The sequence below is a fragment of the Varroa destructor genome, unplaced genomic scaffold (assembly GCF_002443255.2).
Source record: "Varroa destructor unplaced genomic scaffold, Vdes_3.0 BEIS01000003.1, whole genome shotgun sequence".
In the NCBI taxonomy this organism is placed as follows: Eukaryota; Metazoa; Arthropoda; class Arachnida; order Mesostigmata; family Varroidae; genus Varroa; species Varroa destructor.
The window spans coordinates 5,075,774-5,100,541 of record NW_019211456.1 but is presented as its reverse complement, the minus strand read 5'-3'; the positions used below and the strand labels follow the sequence as shown (position 1 = coordinate 5,100,541).

The following is a 24,768-nucleotide window of genomic DNA, read 5'->3' as shown; positions in this document are numbered from 1 at the left end:
TATGTACGTCCTGTACAGTTGTACCATTGCAGAATTAATACTTATCAAACTAATAGCTGGTAGCGTGGATACAGACAGATACTGCTTGTAATTTTGCTAGCCGTCTCATAGAATGCCTAACGGCTTAGAGTTCAACAGATCCACCATTACTATCCATGTTGAATCAGGTTCATATTATATTGGCCTTTTTATTGCTTATGTGTCTTTGAGAATATTGTTATTTAGATACGTAGTCTAAAACGCGAAATATAAGGACGTAGATCTGGGTGGAATCCTCTGCAATAATATCCTTGGACTTCTGACCCATATGTACACTATGAAAAGCATTTTCTTTGTCTAAAAGCTAATTTTGATTTCCTCGTAGTTAGTCAGAATTGTCATACGTTAAACAGTACTAGTTTTTTGGGACACCCCTCTCGAAGGCAGTCCTCTTTATCGTACTTGTTAGTCGTTTGATATCGACTTCTTTGGGCCATTTAAAGGTGTACATCCAGACTGCCTGATATCATGCGTGTGTGGGGTCTACTTGATAGTGGCATTCCGAAAAGATAAGCAAAAACGTTCAATCTAGAAAGATTCATAGAGGCATATATTTAATATATTCTACTCGAGTACCCATTCAAGGTATATTACCGTGCCTCCTCCCCGTCTTGAACTGACGTGGTAACGGCTTTGACTGTCATTGCAGAAGCCCCGGCGCTGCTGCCCCTCGTCGTTTGGGTTTTCTCTGCGTTGATGCTATGCTGATTTATCCATCTGACAAAATGATCTATGAAACGAAAGACGACATTGTAGAGTGGAACAATATGTGCTATACTGAGTTGTAATTTGGCCAGAGGTTTGGCTTGGCCCAAGAGGCAACCCCAACAAGAAGAAGAAGGAGGATTACTCTGAAGTCGACGCTTATTCGGGAGGTGCTCAAGCGTACGAGCCATAAACATCTCGTAAACATGCGGAGCGAAGCCAAAATGTCTGAAACAATTCTACGTAGATCTGCCACATAGGCAGAGCGAATATCCACAGCAGGACGACGGTCTTCCGCATGAGAAGCGAAAAAACAGGCTTCTAGGCAACTTCGGACCATCTACTAGGCGCCCCTGAAAGAAAAAACAAGTTCAAAGTACGCTATTGACAAAATAGCAACCTGTGTATATTGAGCGGTCGGATGTACCGGCTAGTGCCGCTGAAATTTCGGTGGATATTTTGGTACTTTGCAAATATTACTATTCGTTATTTTCTATATTGTACGTCATTATAAGGACTGAGACGCAAGCGATAGCTTAGAACTCACAGAGTACACATGGAGAGGGTTTTCTATGTAAAACCCGTTACCTTTCGTAATGATTGCTCTTACCACATATTAACTTATGAACAGTCCGTGTTAACCAAAAAAGAACGAAGTAGTACTTCGAAAGTCGATATTCATCTATGATCATGCATTATTCGCTCTTGATAATAGGTCTTCTCGTCCCGGCAGATATTGCTAATCACAGATTATATGTATGACCTGTTTCACTATATATTATAGAGGGGATTACAGTTCAATTTTAGCACCATAATTATAAACGCTTCATTTATAGCTCATTTGGCCTTCTTCGTAGGATGCGTCGTCTAAAGCTAGCATATATGTATATACGTTAACGTAACGCGAATCAAATCCTCCGTGTATCTTCTTCTCTCTGTGAAGTCTAAAAGCACTATAAATACCACGTTGATCTTACCATTTATGAATCGGGTACTTCGCATATGTGTACGCCTTTTTATGTAGTAATCTTTTTGAAACTTATCTAAAGTTGTAAGTTTTGAAACGTGGAAATAAAATTAGGATTCGTACTGATTTATATGTATTATCGTTATTGAAATACTATAACTGTATTTTTTCGAAGCGCATTAGCAAGCGACTATGACAAGAAGGTTCGTTTTGTCAATCTGTTGCGGCGCGACAGATAACGCCTAGACGCTATCGTCCAACAATTCAAGACCAGTTAAATTTTTCGTACACTTATTTCTAAATTATATACTTCTGCATAAAATTTTCAAAAATAAAATAAGTGAAGTTATATTTTACTCCCAAAAGTATACTGCAAAGAGGTATAGATATGCGCACTTCTGTCTATTCGTTTGGCCATCACCTGATGTAAATAGATTATACAGTAAATATTCCAAGGCAGGAAAAATAACAGGTAGCGGCGGTAGTAGCTACAAAACGGTGATGGTACTCAGTTAGTGAAGTGAGCTTCCACAGCAGATCTGTAGTATCATTGTAAGGTTGTTCTTACATTGCTGCTCCATACCTGAGTAATACGTAAAAGTTGCCCTCGGAAACGAGTCACCTTTGCGGCCATCAGTGAATTGGTCGCCCGCTTTCCGACACGGCATTAACAACGTCTGTATCGTCAACGAACGACACTGCATTTCGATGTGTCCCTCTTTTTGTCTCGTTCTGTTTCCTCGTTCGCCTTCCGCATTCTCATGGTCATAGCAACTGCTGCTGATTCTCTTCAAAGCCACTCCAGCGAGTGTCGCTCGTCTTCTCGTCCTGCTGGCTCTTTTGTCAGAACCGTTTCGCTAATAGCGCATGTCCCGCCCTATTCGAGCGACTAGGGTAACGTTGAGCGGGGTGCAGGAGAACGCTTCGCGCTTTAGCGTTCGTCCAGCCGCTAAAACAAGAGTGATAACAACGAACAGATAGCGCAAGCCAGAGTCGCAATTTCCCCTGTTTCTTTCTCCCCCGTCTATCCGATCTCGTCATTAAGGAGATCATGTGGGAATATCGGGGCTGTGTGCTGCAGTCGGTAACAAACATAGTACAACAACAATGCGCTGTCGGCATCCATCAATGACCACCCTACATCGACCCCAGTTACGTTCCCACTTAAATCACCTTCATCTCATACCTTAGCTTATTTTTCTATCCCGGTATTGATCCTGCACTGTCCTGTTTCGTCTTGTCGGCACTCGCTTTAGCTTGCCAGTCTGTTGTGGTTGTGCACCTTTGGCCATGCCAACAATGCAGTATTCAATTTGTTCGATTTGTCAATCCAGACCGAAACGGTGCAAAAGTGATTCAGACTTCTGGGTTAGTTAATAAATTGTAAATAACTGAATCTGAACAACGATTTAACAAACTACGTAGTAACTTAAGATAGCAAGCTAGTAATCGAATTTGTTTGAACTTCGTAAAAGTAAGTAACAAGCCAGAAGGTAACTAGCTAATAAATGAATGATGATGTGAATTTTCCTGCTTACGCTGTAAATATATTTTTACTGTTCTGTTACCATGACAGTAGTTAAATATTTAAAAAAGCCTTTAATGACAACATCTGATTTTAGATTGGAGCACTTCTAATTAGAATGTCGCATTAAAATAGCTAAGTTCATATGTGACCTATGAGTAAAGAAAATAACGGAGCAGCTAAAAAAGCGTATGTAGCTGACTGTTTACGGTTGACGGTTACGCTTTACGACGAGTCCTAATGCGGGCGACCTCTACGAAAGGACTGATAGTGCCGTGGTTTACAGATAAAATATTTCGGGATAGATCCGGGTCCTTATCTACAAGCTTACCTAAACTCTGCTATAGTAAAGAACGGAGTGTCCGTAGCGGCTACTTTATTGTCAGCAAACATATATTCAGACAGACAGTCAGAGAGGGGCAATTCTGGTTGTTGCTGTCGCTATACGCGACTCAGGTTTAATGTCATCATTCATTCTACTTTATTTTTCTACTCTGTCCCATCGGGGACGATTTGTCACAGTCTAGCAGTCGTTCTCCGGAAGTTTCCATCTTCAAGCGGCTCCAGGTGTCCAACGGGAGTGAGGCACGTACAGCACGGCTCGCTCTTCCTGGACAAGCTTCTACTGTATATTCTACGTAAAACGAGCAAAGAGAACTAAGTCGACATAGACCGAGAAGTTCACCACTGCTTTGGCGTGGGTAGAACTTACTTTCTTTAGACTATTGGTTAAATCACGAGTGTTGATAATGTTTCAACATCAAAACATGTCTATAGCCCTTTATTGACCTTTTTAAATGCGCTTACAAGATCAAATCTAAATCTGCCCTGCGAAAATCATTGTGCTCGATCTATCCTTTGGCTAATGCCTACTATGGCTGTTGTTACCATATATTGTAGAGTGAAATATGTTGTATAACGGATGTATTTAAAGAATGAAAAGTGTTGTCAGGGAGTGCCGACGCCGATGTTGGTTTCCGCAGAGAGTAGTCCAAGCTACCAAAGAACCCTTTCCCAGCTGCTCAGCTCCAATCCCGGGCTTCCAGGCCATGCGCAGCGCCACCCCACCACCCCCAGAACAACGCAGGACGATTCAGAAAGGAGGAGGGAAAAAAACCACCATTCGTATTAGTTACGAATTCGCCAGTAGTGGCGATTCTGGTCTAATGCCGTTATTTCCTTCTCGTGGCACCACGTTGCTGAACAGCAGAGCTTAGGACAGCCACCACGACGGCAGGACAGAGTTGGACAGTGAATGAAGGACGAAACATTGATTAAGCAAAGCTTGGTAGATTTGCGGCGCGTGCCAATTCCCACGATAGCACTTCCTTCGATGGTGGGGCGCAAGAGCGGACCAGGGAGGACGATCACCTCGCCTCAGGATTCTCAGGCGTTTGGGCTTTTCCGCAAGAACGCAAACTGAAGAGGTCGTTACCCTTCGTGCCGGCCCCAGCCAACCACTGCTGTGGAGCCAGAGAAATTGAATTAGTTTTTCCCTAATGCACAACAGTCGCTGGCGTCTCATTCAATATATATCTATGTAAAATCCAATAAGAGTACAATATTTAATAGCCAATTTTTTTTCAATGTTGCAACAAAGATAAGACAAGTCGCTGTGGCGATATGAATCCAGCTTTCTCGGCGAGCAATTCGACGTACGGCCGACAAAGACGCATGCAATAATTTGCGTAACTTTATTTAAAAGAAACTCAAATTCGTTTTCCATACATAATGGTCCAATTAGTAATTATTAGGAATTTAAGTTTGCGCCTGGAATGCAGAAGGATCGGAGCAGGACATATGGATATAGGCAATTAAATTTACGCCATTGTATAGTCCACAATAGCTCTATACTAAACAAGTACGGTAGATTGAAGGTCATCATTCTAATGCATTATATACTCTATCATTTCAATGAGTTTTGCGGTTCTTGAAAAGACTATGTAATAGAGTCGTTATCATTTAACAATTCTCCATTCAAATCTACCTTAATTAGGGCATCATCGTCGCTTTTCTAGCTCAGAGCGAGTCGCATTTTTGAAGGGTAACTGACGCAAATTCATGCGCCACGAATCAGCGTTGGCGGACGCAGACAAAGTCGTGTTTTGTCTCATAGACTTCCTACAGGTAACGACCGTTTGCACGATGCGTATTTCGGTAGTCTTTTCATTTGGAACATCGTTCAAGAACAAGAAGTGCTCAATAGCATAGATCGAACATGTCTCGTCTGTGACTAAACATTGACCGGTAACAAATTACGGATTATTTAAGTTTTAACGCCGACCGTTTTACAATACAAGTTTCGAACGAGAGTGCGCTGCATTGGCTGATATCTGAACTGTGTAACAATCGGTGACAGATTGCAAGCGGATAGCGTTGTAGCAGTACTCTATCTATCCCGTGTTATTATTTTATGGGATGAAACGTACAAATTTTAATACATTGAAAAAAGTAGGTGTGCATCTGATACTGTCACTTAGTTTTGAATAAATTCAACAATCCACATCGTGAAAAAGGTTTTCCTCGAAAGAAACAACCTTATAAATGCGCCGGGCAAGGTACGTCTTGTAGAACAGTGATCATTTTCGGCGTACGGGACTACCTGACCTCGAAGAGTCGATTGCAAACGTTCGAAAAGTAAGATATTGCTTTTGTCTTTATTGCACTTGTGGTACGCCGGTGTCAAAATAAAATCGGTAATTATAAAGAAAGTAAATATCTATCTTTTGGTATTTACAAAAATGCAACGTCAAATTACTCTACGCAAGGTTCTAATGTTATACTCCTGTTTACGCGTCGTATCCACTTTTTTCGAAATAAAACAGAATATACAGCGTTAATTTCAAGAATATCACGTCACCCCCAGGACCTCAGCGCGTACTGTTTTTCTAATCGGAACCCCAAGTGGTAGACACTTAAGGCAGCTAGTAAGACAAACTAATTTCGTTAGCATCATCGGCAAGCAAAGTGAAAATAGTTCTTATCAAAAAACAGCTGTCATAACCGTAAACCAACGACCATTAAATTATGGTTTTTTAAACATTGTGTAGAACAGGGCTATTGGAGCCACCTTATTGATAGCGGTGCATCGCTGAAGGAAGATCGTCTAGACAATTTCATTTCCTAACTTGACAAAGTGGCAGATTCAGAGTCAGGATGTTCCTTGCTCATCGTTGAATAGAATAATCAAATTCTGATCCCACATAACCAGTGGTTGCCTATTTCTCGTTAAGTATAACAGCATTTTATTGGACCGGTTATATTTACTATTTATATGGGACAGCATTATATTTACTGGAAATACGAACAGATTATACATGACCAGCTATCGCAGGTTCTGTAACACGAATTGACTAAGACCGATGTATCTGTTATGGTACGAGGACGTGAGGAGTTCTACACTACGGAACGAAACATTTACATCTCTTTTTGACTGTCGCCGTTGCTGCCGCCGCCGGCCACGATACGACACGCGTCTATACGTCTTTGTATACCTACACGCGTCATTCGTTCGAAGCCAAGTAGAGGAAACGTCCGTTTCGTCACAAACCTACATAATGGGCGCTTTAGTTGAATTCACGTAACATCTTTCTTCAACGTGCGTCATGTTAGCAAGAAACGGCCACGCTTACCGGATCATTGTGTCTGCTGCTGCTGCTGCTGCTGCTGCTGTGACTTGTATGATGACAACGGCGGCGATGATGATAATCATTAGTACAACCATAAACGAAAGGGGCACACGCCGATCATTAAGACGGATGCGACGCGTTTATTACCGATGGGTTGACGAATCGAGCAAAAATCACAAGTTAGTAGTGGCGTTGCAATAGGTGTAGTAATGCTTCCCAGTTTGCAATGACCCGGGTGGTTATCGATCCCGCCCATCAACATTCCACTGCTCGTGTAACCTATATTCGTTATATGTCAGAGAGCGATTGATGTGTTCGATAAGGCTTCTAGTTTTTCCGTGGAAACAAACGTCAATATGTTCAGCTCGTATGCTAGCTACATACGGTCTAAGGGCCGATTCCTTAGGATAGGACAAATACACAATTATATTTCTACTGGCTGTGGTCTGCGTACGATGATAGACAATGACGAGGTGCTCATAATAAGAGTAAATAATATGCGATGCCATGCCAATTAGTTACATTATACACGCGGCGGTAACATACCTCACCCACCCCTGTACAATAGCAGATAGTTTATGAGCATTATGAGAAACGGGGAAAAATATCTAGTGCGCAAATTCTCAATAGGACGAATAGGGATATGAGGAAGAGTACCACGCTCATCGTATAAGGGCACATAATTAACACTTCGTTGAGCTATACAGCGTTATGGAAACGGTGAAAATATCGCGGACAATTAAAAACGTGGATTTCAGAACTGCAGCATCTATTTCAATTAATTCTGCTTGTTTTTGAACGTGCGTAGAGTAAAATCTTTTTTGAAGCAAATCTGTGTAGGGAAACTACAGCAAAAAAAAGGTTTACAAAGAGTGCATTGAAAAGTGACGGTGGGGAATGCATAAATATCGAGACCAGATAATTTTCATCAACTGCCCTCTTCCGTCGCAGGCCGCATCACTCCTCGCCTACCTTCAGAAAATATAAATACCCAACGATGCTCTATGTTCTATACCAAATAATGAACAAGTATTGGACAAAACACAGTCGATAGGTTGCAGTTCTCTTGTTCTAGATAATCGACTTTTTTGTCCTACACATCCCATTACGCCGCTACAGTTACTCCGCTCTTCTATTCCAATAAATTAATTATATCGCGTGGGTAATTTTTTTATCTTCATGCGGTTATTCAGCTTTCCTCTCTCATTATGGCTTATTGCCGAAGCATTGATGCGGGGAGCCTTTACAAACAATTATCCCATCACCCTGCTTTTTGTCATCCGTTACCGTACGGTAGTTGTGCGACTTTGCCTTATCAGTGCCTCGTCACTCTGCTATTCTTCATCAGTTACCCTATTAAACTTACCCTGTTACTCCACTGCAAATACATCTTTATCTCAAAATGTTGAGAATCAAACTAACAGATATAAGTTTCATGCAAATGGTGGCAAAACTAAACGAATAGGCGATATAAGAACATCAATGTTTTCATACTTTTTTTTTATCGAGATAGTACCATAATCTATGGTATGGAAAAATGTAACAAATATAATTTAGCATAAAATCATTTTTCCAGGCACGCCGCCTTCGTTTTGCTTTTCCCTCGTCACGCCTATCCTACACTCAGAAACAGTACATATATATCGCTGGGCACGAGTTAACCGACGATTATAATTCAAAACGAGGGAAGTCAAGCATGATTAAAATTTTAAATGTATATTTAATATAGTCCCTACTGTTTCAAGCTGTCTATGCTCGAAATTACTTTACCCGCTTTCAAACACACAGGCGAAGCTTTTAAAGAAGAGTTCCGCTCATAGAGTATAGGCCTCCAATGTGTCCAATGGGAAAGCACTCTCATTTTCTTTTGAAAGTCCTCCCCAGTGAATCAGCTTGGGTGACTGGTCGATCCCCTTGATACCAAACAGTGACTTTAGGTCTCTCACACGCCAGTGCTCGAAAGTCTAAGCGGGCCTCTCAGGGCCCCAAACCCTTTCTGGCAAAATTTTTCTCATTTTTTTTAAAATAATCCTTTCCGATTTGTTGAACATATGCCTTGTATTTGGGAGTTCAAAATTTTTACCTTAACCACACGCCCACGCTTCCGCCACCTACGCCTAGGCCTTAGTCACTCGCAGCACTCTCTTTGAGAATAGCTTACTACATCTTGTAGTCTTCCGTAAGCAACCTGTACCCATTCGCTTAGCGGGTAGAGTAAAGGTTCAGTGTGCAGTCACACAGCGCAGCAAGCGCTCATTGTGGGATGATGATGTTGACGCTGGCTCTTCGAACCCAGTTCCCACAACACAGCATTACTGTGGACCAAGGTTGTCCTAGCTCTCTTCTAAAAAGAGGCGTTTCACTTACTGACTGCCTCTTGTGAATGCGTATTACTGCTGCTGTTTTTGAAGTAAACCATAGCGCGGCGAGGTTACCTATATAACAACGAGAGCAGGAGTAGCAGGCGAGAGGCGAACGAGAGAAAGTGACCTGAAACCGTTAGAGGACGCCCAGCGCCGGTGAACCATGGTGCCCTAGCTAAGAAATATGGATTGCTGGGCCTCATTGAACCCCGAAGGTTAGACAAGAGTCACAAGAACTGAGAGGTCACGATTGGATGAGGTTACTGGGTTGAGGTTATTGAGTTCAACTGTGTTAACGGTGTGATCGAATGCAATGCTGCCATTCAAGCTAGATATATAGAGGCCAAACGGCCAAGGACGCTCACCTAGCGCAAGGTCGTCTCAAGGAAATTTGACCTCTATAATCGTCGGGCACCTCTGTCATTTTTTACTACCATTCAAAGGAAGGCTTGAGTTGCCTTAGTTTTTTTCAGCTTGAACACCATTTATGATTTCTTCGATGATTATCAATAGTATATATATACATGTGTCTTGATTATATTTGTTTCGCTTCTCAGAAGGTGCTGTATTTTCTACGAGACTGCATATGACTGTGTAGATCGTTTTAGAATAATATAACTCTTACAATTCTTGTTGGAAAACTGAAGTATAGTGCACGCCTGTCGAAAAAGCCCTAAGTCTGGTAGAACAATCATGGCCATGCATGGAAGAGAAATACATGCATTATTTTAGATTATGTAGGCACAGGCCTTAATTTATGCATAAAAAAGAATATGTATATTTAAACGGAAAGGTTGATTTACCAAGCACCTTATCTCATTCAGCGTTTTATGACTAGCGCCTGGGAAGCTATGCTCGTCGATTATAGAACAAAGCGGACCCCTTGCCTTAATAGCGGAAGATATGAATCCTATACTGCGGTATAGCGATTGACATTAAGTGCTGCTATTCTACGACCCAGTTTCGGGCCGTTAAGAATAGGAGCTCTGTGTATAGAAGCCTGATAGGGTCATGGATAATGTCGGATGGCTAATAATCGATTTGTTAGAATCAATTAAAATCGTGTCAAATAGGCCGCCTTAATAGGACTGGCAAAATAGGTTGAGTGTTTATAGGAAAGACGTTAACTTGCACAGTTATATGAGTATTCACAATTCGTTTGAAACTTTCTTTGAGCTTAGAGTGCAGAGTATTCGTTAATAACCTAAACCATAAGCAGCACAAAGTGAGGAGTGTAAGAGTTTGAAAGCCTCGTCTTTATCACGGCATCGCTTTATTTTATTGCAACTTGAATGAGAGTATTTTAGTGGTTTACGAAATTCGTAGGATACCAATTCTGGGTTTATAATTTAGTTGTTTGTCTGTGTATTAACGACTGCACCCACGTGCTGAAACTGACTAGAGAACAGCAATTGATCTAAATGTACCAGCTTCATCATCATCTCTAAAACTCCCTCCGAGCGCTCCATAGTCCCATCGTTGAATCGGCAAGGTCATCAGGGGACAAGTAGTTAGCTCCGTTTCAAGTGTTGGGCAGGCAAATATCCCAAGCAACCAATCTGGGTCAAGAATATGCTTTCATTTACTGCAGCTTAGTTTCCCTTAATGGATAACCTGAGAGGGGTTTAAATTAAATCTCTTCATCTCAGGTAAAGTACATTGGAGTATAGAGTAATTGTGCACTCTGTTAGCTTCGTCGGCCGACACATTGGCAAGGCCGAGGGTAACTAAAAAATCAACGAGCCTATATATACTGTTGAAAATCTCTTAAGCCCAGCTAGGCCGTATTTTTGTTATAATTGCTGGCAGTGTCGTTTTCCAACAAAATGGCTCTGGCTATAGGAACGATTTGGCCACCTATTGACTGGAGACTACCGGAAATAGGGACCGGTGCAGGAAAGCAAAAGAGGGTAGTGTCTGGTCCAGGGACTGGTCAACGGACATCACAACAGTTTCTGGGCGCTGCGATTAAAAATCTGTCCCAGAACGTCGAAAATTCTTGGAAGACCATACTGCGGTGAATACCTAAATGTCACAGCAGTTACTGTGATCTTTCGCAGCCGCAGAGGTTTTACGGAGCAGTCCTACTTATTCCGGCCGTCTAGACCGTTGAGGTGCTTCCCTGTGTTTCCCAGTAGCGCACGTTAAAATTTGAAAATACTTCGCCATCACTGCTCCAATATCATCTAGATAAGCTCTAGGAATACTCATTTGCAATAATAAAAATACTATTTATGGATAGATACAGGGATATGCGGTACGCCTATTTAGCAAACAAGTGGCTTAAATGAACACAATTATGACATACATTTACACGCGCCAATGTTATTTTTTTTTGTTTTACTCTGTTAGTAATAACGTATGTGTCGGATCATATCCTGTCTAAGACACTTTATTTTCAACAAGGATAGAAAATTAATTAAAAATTTATATTTACTAAATTGATCGGTTTAAAACATAAGATCGTACTGCTCTGAGCCCGCAAATATAATGTAATATAAAATAATATAAGGAAATACATTTGTTATTGATCTTCACCTCTAATGAAGAATAGTAACAAAGAGGAGTGGAATGACAGCCGCATGCGCAGGACAAAAAAACATCGCAGTTATCCGTATATTCCATGACCAAGGTACAATTGCATCGTAAACTGATAAGTTGCACAGCGGGGAGTGAATGGAAATAGTAATTGGCGCCCTCAGGCGATACTTTTGATAAATACCTGCTGTATAATGTGTGTTTTCTTGCAATGTGGGGCCCGCAGATCCGCGCCTTACCGTGACCTGAATCGACACTCGGTGTTCTTTTTGCACCCATATAATATGTATTTGTATGATGTGATGAGCCTTTCTAGAAATAAATCAGCCATTCAACATCAGTTCGATCGCTCAAATTACGCAAAGGCCTTTCGTTACGTATATTAAGCGAACGCAGAATTTTATATTAATCGGTAATGAATGACGTATTCATGAGGCTTAGTAAGCTTTGTGGTAAGTAAAAGCGAAAGGTAAGATAAGGGGTAAATACGCACTAAGGGCAAAGAGTGGGCGCCATCTTTAATCCTTGGTCAATTTAATCCTGTACTTTTTTCAGCGACGCTAACAAAAATGCGTGATATCATGAAACTTTGTTAACTATATGAACAGAATTAACCTGTGCGAAATTTCCGCACTCAGTAAAGTAGAAAACCTAAAGCTTAACTAAAGCTCTAGTGCTGAACTGCTCCTAAGTTACTCCTCACAGCATCCTCCAAACGAGAATCGGATTTTCACAAGTTACCTATCGGCAAAGATTGCCTGGGTCCTTAGAGGAGTATCAGACTCAGCCAATAAAAAATGCTCTTTAACTGCGATAAGCTGAAATGTGATGAAGCAGACGATTTCATCTCTAGACCAAAACGACATTTTCTTAAGCCATTCGTGTGTCGTAAAAGCCCCTAAACACAGCTTAATTGCCCTACGTGAGTTACGCTTGGAACGCCGCTCTGACTGTCAAAGTTCTTGCGTATATGCATTAGTATGCACGAATTTTCAATGTACCTTTTAAATCAGGATCAGACCATTTCCTATCGATATTGTCCATGTTGATACTTGCTTTGGATTGTTGCATGGCAACGTGAGAGACAACGTATGATAATGCTCAACGACTTATCCTTCAGAGCCGGTTCTACCGGCGACCCTTAGGCCTTTTCTATCATGAGGAGTGCACCATTTTTTGTATTTATTAAATCTGTAAAACTCGTACAACGCTGCCTTATACCGACTACGTAAAACTGTAGAATGATCTAGATGTATCTAGGCGTCAGTAAACGATTGTGGAGTTCCACCGTTTGGGTATAAGTGCGACCTAATTCACTTAGACAGTAGAAGTTGAAGACCAGATTATCGTTACACAATCATATACGTGAAGGATACAATTAATAAAAAGTAAAATTAAATAACCTTTGTCACTTTCAAGTTCGCCGGGTGGCTTTCAATGTGCGTGCGAAGCTACCTTAATGATTACAGTAACAGAATTGACACTTGTCAACTGCATATATATCGAATTTTCATTAGTTTGTAACAGCGTGAGTGCTCCCTATTTAGATTTGTTCAGGAAAAAATTTTGTTTTATATCTAAGCCCAATCTCAAACGAATGCGAGGTGAGATAACATTCGACTTACAATCCGCCAGATGTATCTCAATTGAGTTCAAATTCATTTAAGTTTATTATAAATTATAGTAGTATTTGTAAGTTCTCCTAACTATAATAAAACGATGTAATTTGGTGCTTCTGTTACTAAGGCCCGTTAATTATCCATCCGAGCAAGATTTCCTCAGCTGATGGGGTGTCGGGATTTACTAGAAGTAAACCGTGGTTCTCAATAGCTGTGTAAATAGTTCGTAATTGGGTTCTGCACGTAACCCTTGAGGCCTCGATTTGTGCAAAAGCAGCTATATCGTGTCCTTCCAAGAACTGTCGGCACTTGCTTAAAGACCTCCCTGTGACGAGTACAATAGCACTCGATCACTGAAGCCTCTCCGAAAATTAAAGAAATAACATAAAGAAAGCAGTTATATCTGTCAAGTTAAATGTTCCGCGTACCTTTTAATATGGCTTTTTCTTAAGTATAACTCAGTACGTTCAAGTTACAAATGCGACGTTCTACGATAAAATATATATTTATAGTAACATGCGATTGTCGCAATAGTGATGTGGTGAAGGCTTTAATTTTGCGTACATGCAATGATATCTCTTCAGAGATTTAAAAAGAAAAACATGCAATTATCCGAGTTATGTTATTTACAGGGACGTTAATATGTGTCCATGTTAATCAGTTACTTCTTACAAGCATAGTAAATTTTTATAAAAAGCCTTGCCCGTTAAACAACCTGCAAATTGTATATAGAAGAGATAACATTTCACACAACCTGATTTATACACGTGTTTATGTTTCAGGATCTGCCATAAATGTCTATGTTTTGCAGTGATAGTGTTTTGTCTAAAGCCTCCAGAACAAGAACGAAGCACCTATGTACCATGTTTCATAGCAAATCTAGCGTCTAATTTTCAGAAGCTCCCCATGAATTTGGAACAGGTGAACTAGAGTACTCTATATTATACTTAGAAATAAATTATGCCGCGATGAACATTTTTTTTTTCTTAATTGTTTGTTGCTTTTCGATTGCAATACAAACAATAGTAATTATACTGGGATTTCACAGATAATCTTCAATGTATGCTTTTCTTTATTAAACGGTAACTGTGACCCAGAATCAAGTGGTCAATACTACTCAAATAAGCAGGTTCAGAAACGTTCGTAACATTTACCTTAGCGATGGGGTTAAAAGTGAGCCGAGTGTAATGAATTTTTTTTGACTATATATATATATATATATATATATATATATATATGATAAGAGACTTTCAATTCACCCTGTATAAGTATATATATATTTCTTCATATGTTCTGCATATATATGTTTCATTCCTCTTAAAACCTAATTACAGATGCACTCGTGGTCTGCAACAGATACCGCACTTTTCTCGATCCGGAACTAATTCAAGATAAGATAGAATGAGTCAGCGAGGTCTAAAAAACCGACTAGCCACTACGAACAGAGAGGCCAAACGCTGATTAACATATGCTTTTTGACCCTTCGCAAATAAAGAGGTTCTTTCAAGTGACCTGAGTTAACTTTTGTAAAGTCAGACAACCAACAATTGTGTGACACAAGCGTTAATTCGATATGCGCTTTGACTGTTATCTATTTACGGTTCTTTTGTTTTGCCTCAAACGTTTCATCCTTGTAGAAATCCAGCCAGCAGGACATTTTTACCCAATATATATTGTAGGGTGCTCTACCCTAAGAGAAATAAACGAAATTGCTTGATCCATATTGGTAGGCGTCCTGACGCGAAAAAAAGTCAGAACAACAATACAGGTAAGCGGCTTGAGAGCATTCTAGCTTTCAGTGCGTGCTTGCTTTTCTTTGGTCAGTGGGTACTACATTATTAAGTAACAACGCAGTAAAAGACCGTAATTATAGTACCCGATTTGAATAACAGGTAACAGTCTCATAATTATATTACTGTTAATAATAACAGGACCACCGCCTCAACACAAGGAAGCGACATTCGTATCGGGCTTGCCGATACATAAATGAACATGTTAACCTCAGCCAAATAACTTCGCGTGGTGCATCTAGGAGTGATTGGAAGCCTCGGTACAAACTTGGAATCTCTTAAAACCCTATCCAGATAACGTCGATGCCAATCTTATCCATAGTCCGTAAGATCAACGGGATTGCTAAACATTTACAACTATTTGCTTTTAACTATACATCTATAATTGTAACGTCGTAATCTCATTTTCAATACTGAATGATTTTTAATACCTATATTTTTTATTTGGTGAAAACCCGTACATTTTTCAGGGCAATCTTAAATGTGCGAAACTGTACTAAACAGCTTGATAAGTTTAAGCCTTTTCTGGGGCTCCTCTAAGCAACACTTTCATCTGAAACGGGTTAGCCTCGTGGGTTCAATAGCCCTGCAAGGTTGAAGCGTAAAATCGGCCTCTTAACCTGAGTCAGTTCAAGGCTATTTGCCTGTCGCTCGTTCCGCAATACAGATATTTGTTTCTGAAGGACTTAGAGGTGCATGTTGGCGACTGAAAGCAGAGTTGAAGGTCAATTCGTCTCCCAAGGTAACTACTTATGCTAAAAACAGTAAAAAGGTGACAGCCAGGGTCCGCCCCCCAGTAACTCACCTCGTCCTTGGCCTGCTTTGGTCAACCATCGCATACAATTGCAGCAGTTTGAAGTAAGCATTTTTAACTTAAAAGGCAATCGCCGAGGCTATAGGAAGTTCAACAAGGCTTCAGATGGCTTTTTCTGACTGTACCATAGGTGGGCGAAACAGAATTCGGATTATATCGGGCTACCATGTACACGATATTGTTAAGACAGGAAATGGTACTAGTTATGGTAACCTTTCACTTAACCGAGCGTATTTGCTTAGTTTGGAATCCGGTTTAGAACTGTTAATTGAATAGAAAAGATGGAATAACTTTGTTTTTATGTTTAGATGTTTTTTCATGTTATTAAATGAATCTGCTCTGATATTTATTTTCCTATTATAATAATGTTCACAGAATCTCGAATAAATAGCTGTACATGCGGAACACTCAGCTTCTCCGCCACCTTTGAAAGAAAGGTCCCGAAAGAGGTCAAAGTACCAAGCGGCCAGCTAACACTGCCTTGATAACCTTAACCCTTTATGAATAGGCCTCACCACCCACACACGACGATATAGGTCTAAGGGTTCAGGGTCGAGTCAGGGGGCCCTGTCTCCGAGCACTGTTCACGAGTTTTCATGTTGTAGCGTGCTTTGTCACCTAAATTAGGGTCAAGGTCGCACAGTGTGCGAATTAGGAACTACAAACAATGGAGTACAGCCAAGCTCATGCAGGGTTCAGGGATGCTGTTGCATTGTATCGATCTTAGGATAGGTAAAGATCTACTGAGAACAGTAAGGCCTCTCGTAGACGGCCTCGGTAAGTACTAAGCAATGATACTGGGCCGTGAACCTTTCGGAATAATTCTTGTAATCTCTTCGATACGTTCTAGCAGGCTAGTCCAATTCCGATCTTTGAATTTCAAAAGGTCCTTTAAAGGCTCTCCCATGCAAGAAGGATTATAAATCTACTTCGAGCTACAGCTAATTTAAAAGGCGTACATAATATTTGTCTTCTGTGCAACATATATAAAGATAAAATAATAATAATAATACCATCAATAACTAACATTTACTAGCTCTTGTATGCCGAATATTTTATTGGAGTAAACCCAGTTGCAGATTAGAACTATGCCAGCAGTCGTGCGCTTCATGTACTAAATTGAATGGGTTTAGTGTAAGAGATGCAAAATGATTTTCACAGTTATTAAAGGCTTCTATATTTCGCTTCGGATCACGAACACAAATCATACACATGGTCTGAAATTTGTGTATCTATAAAAATATATTTCGTAACTGAATTGGCGAGAAATTATATTCAAATGCAAGGTTCAACAGGCAGCCAAAGGCGAAGTTCGTTCACAGCTTAGGCTCACCTTATTCATCGATAACGAATACCATGCTGTACTATTGTTTGAGTAATAGACCAACTCGGCAATGTCTTGAGTGATGAAATCGCTTCACCTTTACCCAATCACATCGTGTGTTAGTGCATGTAGCAGATAGCACGAGTTTTCTACTGTTGCCAGTCGTGTTTTTACAAGGTTTTTATGTGCTGGCACTCACTGAGTGGCACAGAAGGCGCACTATGTGCTGTAACGGTTCTAATGATAGCGGGGCCTCAGGGCCTCAACCGTTGGATTTAAATTGTCTCATACAGCGCATTCGTGTGTGGGTGGAGGGGCCTCGGTTAAGGGTTAGAGGGTAAAGGTCGTCAAAGGGTTAGTCATAAAAGTTTTGATAGAAACCGCTGAGAATATTCGTTCAGCGTAGAGGTTATTAAAAAAAACGCTTCTTCCTAAGAAGGGAGTGTTTCTTCAATACACACGTTTGTGAACGAGTAGTTTACAGGCAAATCAGGACTTGCAACCCTTTTTGGCTAACCCTTTCACAGTGATTGAGGCCCATCTTTTTCCCACACAGACTATGGGAACTGCCAACTAATGCACCCCTTGATGTCCTTGGCCTACTTATGTATGCCGTCCTTCACCTCCAACGAAACCGGATCTTGGCCTTGTTTAGCAAGGACCAAGCCCATACTACCATTACTTCACAGCACCCGAAGAGGCTCTATTAATAGTGCTTCTAACATCAATCAGAACTGTTTTTTTACGGTAACCACAAATCCTAAAAGAAATATAAAAAAAAAAACAAGATAAAAAAACAATATAAAAATAGCAGACAAACGCAGGAAGGTACATAGGGGCGATAGAAGTATGAATATTATTATTAACTTTTATTCAACTCGCGGCAAACATAAGTTAGTCTAACATTAAGCATTAACTACCTTCAACGGTTTCATCATAAGGCGTGCGAGTTGGAGGCACGATCGGTAGCTGCTGGCTAAATGGAGCTAGTTCTAAAAGTATCCCAAAAGATCTAGAAACAGAAAAAGTATGATAATCATGTCCTTCGAGAAGCCGATGAATCGAACGCGGAAATCGTCATGTGCATTGTGCAATGACCGGCTTTGTTGTTATCTGCTGATATCTGGGTAAGAAGAAACGCTAGAAAACAAACAATGTGACATAGATGTATTTATATATAAATACAAATCTTAATAGCAATGGAAGTACATGCGACAATACATGTCGTATATTTTCTATAGTATTCAGACTATCTCAAAAAAGGTCTACGCATTCTAAGCACAACAACCAACTGTTCAGCACACTCAGCCACTATGAGTATTCTCAAAATTAGACCTAGGTGGGAGTGCTGACAGGGTGACAGGTCCAGAAAAAACGCTCCATCCCAATTAGTTCTTGCAGCAGCTTTAAGGGATCGGTGGCCTTAACGGAGCGAACGATGTTAGCGAGGGGAGGAAATGAGAGGGCATTTTTTAAAGAGTTAAGCCCAATCAAGGGCTATCTGTGACGCAGATCAGACGCACCTCAGAAAGCTCGCAAAAGGCATACTAGCATGTTTGACTAACTAATATTAGGCTACTTAGAGGCCCATGCTAGACTTAAACTCATTTAGGGATAAGCGATTTTGTATTCGTTGTCATGGCTCTGACAATCCCTCGGACACTGTTTAGTGTATATCGGTATAGCTTCCGTCGACAGTATAGCGTTAATACTCTTTTGCGAAATAATTTCTGCAATACGTAGGCCAAATCGCGTGAAAAAGGACCACCTAATATGACGATCTACATATAGATAGAACACCTATAACAGAAAATATGTTAGTTTCTGAATTATACGTGTACGTTTTTATAATTGATCTGGTATTCTTTGTAATAATAATGGTACTGACGGTGCTCCTCCGCAAAGCGAGCAGGACAAATTCACTCATGCCTTGATCTTATATCCCAATGCCGAAAGTTGATTTGTGAGTTGGAAGGGTTGATCGGCTTATTCTTATGTATGCGCACAAATAGAGATCTGGTACTCATGTGGAAACTAATTAACTTAGTTTATGAACTTTATTTTTCCAAAAATATTATGATTTGATTGAAATAGCTAGTTTCACAATAGTGCAATGATACTACTGTGCGTATAAACTCCAGCTTTATAAATAAAGTTTTTTACCTCATCTAACCTATAACACTATTATACGTCAAACAGTTTTTCCTTTTTTTGTAAGTATGTTAACTTAAGGTATTTAAGCAGAGGCGGAGATCTTTTCTTGAACTTACCAATAAAATATTTAGATACTGGTTGAATCTTAGGCGATTCTTGTTTGTGCAGTTTTCGAAGTTTTTGAAGAGTTTGCGAAGAACTTTAGTATCCATATAAGCGGAACAATGTAGGCAACGCCTACAGGCTCAAATGGAAACCGTCTATAGAGTTCCCTTCGTTAAGCTGAAAACATTTGAGCAATATAATTTTTATTGCGAAAATATACAGGAGACAATGATCAATTATTTGGTACTTATTGAACCGAGCTGGCTATGCCAGACCGCTGAGTCTGAAGTCCTGACGGGCTAAGAGATGGTAGAATAATAAGTAGAGTGACATAATAGGTTATGGCGTCGCTGTATGAGGAAACTGAACTTATTAAACTTAAAATTATATTAAGCTATTTTATGTAATCGCATTTCAATTCTAAAAAATCACTTTGCCCTAATTCTATTATGGGGCAATAGGTTATTCACCCAAGCGATTTTATTGGCGACAAGTATCACATCGTCTTTGGCCGCACTTCTCACCTGGCACAGGGAAGTCGAAAACATGGGCAAACGTTCTTGCTGTTCTTGGTAAGCTCAATGATACATTCATATATGAGCACCACCATCAAATGGGCCGAGTCAGGCATAATACATATATATAGCGAATCTGCTAGCACGTACAACAGACTTTTAATAATAAAAAAATAAAATATGAGACATAGAACCAGGGGTGAAACAAATTAGGTTGATTATTGACAGCTTTGCTGATATATATATATATATATATATATATATTAGAGTAGTCACAGTGGGGCATCGTCAAAAAAAAGTTAATCTCATAAAAGTATCCTCACTTAATATACTACATATATCAATCTGCGTTCAATATTTGGTACGAGTCCTGCATTTTGACCGCGGGCCATATTTCATACTGTAGTTGATATTCTACCGTCATTTTTAACTAGCCTGGAAAGCACAGATGGCCTACATTAACGTAGACTTCTACTGGATAGGCCCATGCTGATACCAAAGGAGTTGAACGCATTTTGAGCCCAACCGGTTTATAGCAAAGGAGGACATCCAGCGCTTATTAAATTTTCTGGGTTACGATATTCAGGTGCATGTAAACTGCTACCCTGGACATTGATGAGAGATAGCAGCAGGTCATTAATAAAGTAGGCCCTATAACCTCGACCCAGCTAAAAAGCCACTGCGCAGTATCGTATTGCATCCATATTGGCCTCTCAAGTAGACTAAAATTATTTTCCGGACTTCCTTTGATCATAAACTCAGCTTCGAAAAACTTCCTTGCAGTTAATGCTTAATATTTTTTTTGTTTCGAAATATAGGCCTTTTATGTCACTCTCTGAGAGTATCATCTGCGCACGTTCAGAATCCCGTGCGGTACGAGCAGCTGGTTGAAGTGGGTACATTTCGCTCGCATTTACTTCTCCTTGAATAAACGTATTTCAAGTGACTACCGGTCGGCGTAAGTTTGCATCAGTGACAATTTAGCTGTGGCCATAGTAGTGGGGTTGGTGGCTGATTCGAAAGCATGATTTTTTTTTTTTTTTTTTTTTTTTATGTACTTACACGATGGGACTTCACAATGGAATTCGTGTCACTCTTCCGTGCGCCCTGTATGCATTTGACGGCATATTAGACGAATGATAGAATTTCTATGGTATCGTTTGAACAGGTATCGGCGCCAATTGCGATACTATAATGGGTTATTCAAAATTTGGCGCGTGAAACGCTGTGCGAATGATTAACTAAAAGGTTCGATATATAGAACCTATGCAGCCCTTCGTCGTCTGCTAATGTTACAAATCTACGCTATATATGCTCGTTAATGTACACTTCAAGTTGGCTATTAAGTGGTTAATTTACTAGTTGATTAACGGAAATGAAAAGTCAGTTCGTCAGTCAGTTTACTTAATAACATATAGATAAAAGTTGGTGTAACGTGAGTGACACTTATATTTTCAAATCTTCACAAGTTAACTTAGTACATTACATTGATTAGTAAAGTGACACTAATTGTAAGCATAAAATACATTTGACTTGTACAAAAAAAAAACACTATTTCACGTATTAAAAAGACCCTAAGTTAATATTAGGGTATATATATAGTAAATGGGTCCTCTGTTTTCCAGTTTCGGACCAATCTTGTGAAGGTGCAAACGGATTACGATTTAATATCGGAACTACCCTGCTTGCAATTTCTCATCCAGAAGTCTCAAATATGCGGCACTACCAATTTTAACTAAGAGACGGCTGTTCCTTGGTTTTGTCAAACACAACCGTTTCCGAGCTTCAAGCCTTTGGCTGGTCCGATGTGGGGGGTGGGCCGCTCGGTGGGGTCTTTCTCTAACCCTTTACCTCTAACCATCTCGCTAACTTTCGGCATAGTGTAAAAGCCTGACGGATACAGAGGAAGGTCATACAAATTAGTTGACGTGGTTCAGCAAACCCACCATTTAGACAAGCGTAATACCCATTCTATCTAAAACGGCTCGCCCATGAACAATGTGGGTATTCTTGTAGCCTACCAGCTACGCAATAGACGCAAAAGTTGGTCGGCCACTTGTATCACTTTATATGCGAAGCACGTCGCGAACGTGTTACGTGCATAACGTCGAGACGCATTTACAAGCGCCACTTCTCGTGGTGCGTATCAATGTCGACGAACGACGATGCGATTCGGTGACGTGGATAAATGCATTCAAACTGTAAGGTCTCGTACACTGACGACCTGTGCTAGTACGACTTCACTGAGAATACAAACGAAGGCATCTCAATGGACGACGATAGTAACAGTCGTGTCGCTGCTGTACATCCTACAATAAACTGCCACGCATAACCAGGAGCGAGGCATTTGCAAAGTCCGTAAATGACCAATTTCCATTTAACGGTCGTTAACGTACCTACAACTTGTTAGCTCGGACGAAACAGACCTGCTTTCAACCCAAATGCAGCTCACTGGGCTCAATTTAATCCTTTCGAACACAACGAACCCCGTATTCATTCTTTTCTAAGCTCCGTTAAATTATTGCTTCCTACCTTTCTAGCTTGCTATCGAACTTCTGCGATCTACCCTCTTCAAAGTCGCTAATGTAGGGTGGCAGTTTCGAGTGTCCGCACAGGGGGTGACGCGAAGACTCTGAACTGGGCTACTGGGTCACTGACCTAATTACAAATCTGCCTAACACTACTAGGTCGAGAAGCCGGAGGTTTAAGCAGGACACAGGTTGTGGATACTGCGCTGTGCCTACCCTGATTTGACCTAGGTGGAGCATTGACCCAAGCCAAAAGCAACGCACTACAGAGCTGGCTTAGCTGCATCCTCTCCGGAGAGACAAAATGTTTTTAGGCTTTTGGGATCATAACTAGGCCGAGCGGGTGCCTTGGAGAGGGTGGCGCCATTTGCATGTTTGGTTTCATTAAAATTCAATAGATGCGTTTCGTTTCGATCAGTCAGTTAAGCGCCGTTACTGTACAATTCGAGCTGTGTATATTAATAGTCAAATATTTTTGTGGGATTATGAACTGTCTTATAGTTGGCAGCTTGCTTAAAACTACCCGTAGTTTCTGGCGTATACTTTTCTTACAGATGCTGAGTACGCCCGGTCTGAGTCTTCGTTCATCTATTACCACTTGCCTGCATCTACCAAGTTCGGCGTGCTTGTCTATGCCGAAAACACTTGACGGGTTTACCTACCTATAATTATACTATTAGCATATTCGCTTGTTCCCGTTCCCTTCCGCTTTTTTTTTCTATCCGTTCTTCCCCTTCCGGTGGCTGGCCTCCTTCAAGTGGCCATCAGGCTCATTTCGATCGGTGACCCCTTTGAGTCCTTTGTGCTCTCCCTCTCCTTATTTGCTTTTTTACTACGTTTCGTCCACGACAGCGGTGCTGCCCTCAACTTTTCTGCGTGGCGACGTTAGCCCTCCACCATCGCCTTTTCTATCGACGCCTTCTACTCGAGGTTCAGCAGAGTTCTCCCTTCAGTCTTTTAAACTTTCCTATAGTTTGTTTTAACTCTGTTTCTCACTCTTTCCTGTACCGCTACGTTTGCTGGCTTTATTCGAGCCGCTTTGGCATGTCCGCGTGCGTTACAGCTGCTATGTCAGCTCTTGCTTCTTCCGAATCAACAGCAGCCCGACACTCATTCATACACCGTTCAAACACTTTACTCTTAAGCGGGCCGCTTTACAATCTATCTACCATCGGAGGTCGTTATTTCTCACCTGCTACGACTAACATTTTAGCCACTTCCCACTACTTCCACGGCTACTGCTAGTACTGAAACAGCTGTCATTGCGCGAGTATCAGCAGTAAGTTGTTACTTTTCAATTTACGCTTCCTCCAGATCGCTTCTCAGACGCATCGATTACACCCTGACTTTTTTTCTTCTATTCGCTTCTGCTGAAGTCGCTTAGGACAAAAACGATGGTTGGGTAGCGAGTGAAGCGGAAGGCTCTCTGCAGCTTTATGCGCCCGTCTATCTGTAAACATGTGTACCGTCATACGTTTCATCAATAGCCGATACGACGAATTCACGCCGACTATTTAGTTCCGGTTTTCATTTATTGTAGCGATCCTCCAAGTTACATACATACACTAATTCACACACATACACATCTATATATGTAATCTGAACGAATCGTCATGCAACCTTGGCCGTGAGATGAAAGCTAAGATGACCTCGACACGGCTGAGGTTACCGCAGCGATAGTGTAAGGTCTCTATATAATAAATGCATACAAGTCCTCTTACGGTGCGAATTGAACTGGGCTTTTTGAGGTCAGGTCAAAAAGCTTTTGGGGAGCCTCTGCTGACCCAGGAGATTAAGGGTCAGAGGCGCGTAGGAGGAGGTCAGAGACTGCGGCACTATTAACTTAGCTTGACCCGGTCTAACCTCGACGATGCGCTGAACCGGTGCCATTGACATCGAGGTCAACGCGGGTCAAAAGACCCATGGTGTATGGTAGTGAGGGACAAAAGACCACTTTAATCACCAAGAAAACTCAAGTGATTCTCGTAGAGTTAATATAAGTTTATGAATATTTAGTTTTTTTTTCTCAATAATATAAAGTAACACAATTCGTGTATCAGAGTTTCCACAGAGTAGGTTTTCCATGCGGGCAGCCTACAAAGAAACGTTGCCTATCTCGAAAGGAACACAATTTCTTAAAATATGCTAGAGCT

The 24,768-nt window shown here is 40.8% G+C and overlaps 1 protein-coding gene across 8 annotated transcripts in view; it reads left to right on the top strand.

The window, feature by feature from the left end:
- The window catches only part of LOC111247688 (guanine nucleotide exchange factor DBS-like), a 185,127-nt gene that overhangs the window by 7,211 nt on the left and 153,148 nt on the right, over positions 1-24,768 (top strand). For 4 of the 8 annotated variants that reach the window (XM_086985418.1, XM_086985416.1, XM_086985415.1 and 1 more), the window contains exon 1: positions 21,390-21,522. The exons of 1 other annotated variant lie outside the window; for it this stretch is intronic. The gene's annotated coding sequence lies outside the window, so the exon portion shown is untranslated. Of the gene's footprint in view, positions 1-5,751; positions 5,874-21,389; positions 21,523-24,768 lie in introns of those variants that run through there. 3 more of the 8 variants (XM_086985413.1, XM_086985414.1, XM_086985412.1) reach the window with 3 other exon arrangements.